Genomic DNA, 3,429 nt, shown 5'->3' with positions numbered 1-3,429 from the left:
CTGGGATGAACTCAGACAAGAACAAGAAAGTAAGAGAAAGAAAAGCGAGCGAGTTATAAGGAGAAGAAGTAGAGAGGAGGAGAAACCCTGAGAAATCAAGCGTACTTTACTTACTGTGACTGCCCAGCCTGAAAAATGAGCAAGCCTGGTCCTGGTGTGAGTTACACTGTGACTGACTGTATCTGGGTGACGTGTGTGTGTGTGTCTGAGTCTGTGTGTGTCTGAGTCTGTGTGAGTGAGCAGTCGAGTAGTCTGTGTAGCAGAGTCGGTATGCTGGCTATGATGATCCCCTGCCCCTTTGTGTACTGAATATGAGGGGGCTGCAGTGACATCACAACATTCTCTCTCTCTCTCTCTCTCTCTCTCTCTCTCTCTCTCTCTCTCTCTCTCTCTCTCTCTCTCTCTCTCTCTCTTTTTCTCTCCTCCCTCTTTTAGTTGTAATATCACAGGAACTCTTATAGGCAGGAGGAAGCATGATAACAGGCCATTGACAGGGATTGATAAACACGATTACATAAGTAGTCATCATCAGTGGCTGACCCCACCCATAGTGTAATGACTGATCAGTGTCTAGACAGGTTAATGCCGGTCTATGGTACTGAGAGTCTCTGTTGTACTCTATAGCCGTTATGGAACAGTGTCTGAGTAGGCCTTCGGGTCACGTTGTGTTATCTCTCAGATGTCTGGTTCCTGGTGCCGCCTCACGACTTCCAGTCAATACACGGATAAAGCAAAACATGAACTCAGGAAGAGCAATTACAGTACACAGCAATAACAACGTGATGTAAACGTATGTTCGTTTGGGTTAGAGCATGTTGGGTATGAGTCTTGATTGAATTGAAGCAGGAAAATGAAATATTTAGCTGGTTTGGAGGAATTTCAATCACTTACAATAAATTAATATATCTTATCTCTTTCCCTGTCTTTCCCGCTTACTCTGTATTGCGACAGCAAGCTCAAGGTCATTTTCCTGTTTCGTTCGAATCAGGCCGGCCAGGTCAAGGTAGTCTCAGGGAAAACACAGACCTGCAGCAGCAGCATGTAGACGTTTTGGGGGAAACACATTAGTCATAAACCACCCAGCACAGGTTGGTTATTTTTCCAGGGCAATCAGATAAAGAAATGTAGAAGTGAGTCTTGATGTGTCTAAGGTTGTGATTGTGAACAGGAGAGTATGTTTATACAGACCTATTGGTTTTCACTTGGTCACTAAGTACCAAGCAGCATTTCAATACCAGGAAATGACTCACACCCTTTCCTGTAACCGTTTGATTCCTTATCATTTAGATACACTAACTATACATTAAGGATTATAAAGAAACCACATTCACATAACAAGTAATAGCTGTCTAACTCACCTGGTGTAATGTAGTGAAGTATAATGTAGTGCAGTGTAGTGTAGTGTAATGTATTGTGTTGTAGTGTACTGTAGTGTAGTGTAATGTAGTGTGGTGTAGTGTAGTGTAATGTAGAGTAGTGTAGTGTAATGTGGGGTGGTGTAGTGTAGTGTAATCTAGATTAGTGTAGTGTAATGTATTATGGTATACTGTAGTGCAGTGCAATGTAGTGTAATGTCATGTGGTGTAGTGTAGTGCAGTGCAGTGTAGTGTAGTGTAATGCACGGTGGTGTAGTGTAGTGTGGTGTAATGTAATGTAATGTGACGTAGTGTGGTGCAGTGTAGTGTGATGTAATGTAATGTGGTGTGGTGTAATGTAGTGTAGTGGAGAGTAGTGTAATGTAGTGTAATTTAGTGTTGTGGAGAGTAATGTAGTGTAGTGTAATGTAGTGTAGTGTAGTGTAGTGTAGTGTAGTGTAATGGAATGGAATGTAATGTAATGTAATGTAATGTAGTGTAGTGTAGTTGTAGGAGTTGGCTTTGGGGATGACCAGTGAAATATACCTGCTGGAGCGTGTGTTACGGGTGGGTGTTGCTTGGTGACCAGTGAGCTGAGATAAGGCGAGGCTTTAACTTGCAAAGAATTATAGATGAACTAGAGCCAGTGGGTTTGACGACGAATATGAAGCGAGGGCCAGCCAACGAGAGCATACAGGTCGCAGTGGTGGGTAGTATATGGGGCTTTGGTGACAAAACTGATGGCACTGTGATAGACTACATCTAATTTGCTGAGTAGAGTGTTGGAGGCTATTTTGTAGATGACGTCGCCGAAATCAAGGATTGGTAGGATAGTCAGTTTTACGAGGATATGTTTAGCAGCATGAGTGAAGGAGGCTTTGTTGCGAAATAGGAAGCCGATTCTAGATTTAATTTTGGATTGGAGATGCTTAATGTTAGTCTGGAAGGAGAGTTTACAGTCTAACCAGACACCTAGGTATTTGTAGTTGTCCACATCAGAACCGTCCAGAGTAGTGATACTAGTCGGGCGGGTGCTGGCAGCGATCGGTCGAAGAGCATGCATTTAGTTTTACTATTTAAGAGCAGTTTGAGGCCATGGAAGGAGTGTTGTATGGCATTGAAGCTCGTCTGGAGGTTTGTTAATTAACACAGTGTCCAAAGAAGAGCCAGAAGTATACAGAATGGTGTCGCCTGCATAGAGGTGGATCAGAGACTCACCAGCAGAAAGAGCGACATCATTTATATGTACAGAGAAAAGAGTCGGCCCGAGAATTTAACCCTGTGGCACCCCCATAGAGACTGCCAAGAGGGTCGGACAACATGAACTCCGATTTGACACACTGAACTCTATCTGAGAACCAGGTGAGGCAGTCATTAGAGAAACCAAGGCTGTTGAGTCTGCCAATAAGAATGCGGGATTGACAGAGTTGAAAGCCTTGGCCATGTCAATGAATACAGCTGTACAGTACTGTCTTTTATCGATGGCGGTTATGATATCGTTTAGGACTTTGAGCGTGGCTGAGGTGCACCCGTGACGAGCTCGGAAATCAGATTGCATAGCGGAGAAGGTACGGTGGGATTTGAAATGGTCAGTGATCTGTTTGTTAACTTGGCTTTCGAAGACTTTAGAAAGGCATGGCAGGATGGATAGAGGTCTATAACAGTTTGGGTCTAGAGTGTCACCCTCTTTGAAGACGGGGATGACCGCGGCCGCTTTCCAATCTTTAGGGATCTCAGACAATACGAAAGAGAGGTTGAACAGGCTAGTAATAGGGTTTGCAACAATTGCGGAGGATAATTTTAGAAAGTGAGGGTACAGATTGTCTAACCCTGCTGATTTGTAGGGGTCCAGATTTTGCAACTCTTTCAGAACATCAGCTTGGCCGGGGTAGTTAGCCAGGTGGAAAGCATGGCAAGCTGTAGAAAAATGCTTATTGAATTTCTCGGTTATCCTAGATTTATCGGTGGTGACAGTGTTTCCTAGCCTCAGTGCAGTGGGCAGCTGGGAGGAGGTGTTCTTATTCTCCATGGACTTTACAGTGTCCCAAAACTTCTTGGAATTTGTGCTACAGGA

General features: G+C 43.9%; 1 protein-coding gene across 2 annotated transcripts in view; it reads right to left on the bottom strand.

Moving 5' to 3' along the window:
- The window catches only part of LOC135545599 (uncharacterized), a 12,234-nt gene extending 11,887 nt beyond the window's left edge, over window positions 1-347 (bottom strand). Inside the window, exon 1 of one of the 2 annotated variants that reach the window (XM_064973328.1) lies at window positions 106-347. The gene's annotated coding sequence lies outside the window, so the exon portion shown is untranslated. The remainder of the gene's footprint in view (window positions 1-105) is intronic. The other variant, XM_064973327.1, reaches the window with a different exon arrangement.
- Between the last annotated feature and the right edge of the window lie 3,082 nt (window positions 348-3,429).

Source organism: Oncorhynchus masou, chromosome 9 (genome assembly GCF_036934945.1).
Source record: "Oncorhynchus masou masou isolate Uvic2021 chromosome 9, UVic_Omas_1.1, whole genome shotgun sequence".
Lineage (NCBI taxonomy): Eukaryota > Metazoa > Chordata > Actinopteri > Salmoniformes > Salmonidae > Oncorhynchus > Oncorhynchus masou.
This window is presented reverse-complemented; position numbering and strand designations above follow the sequence as displayed.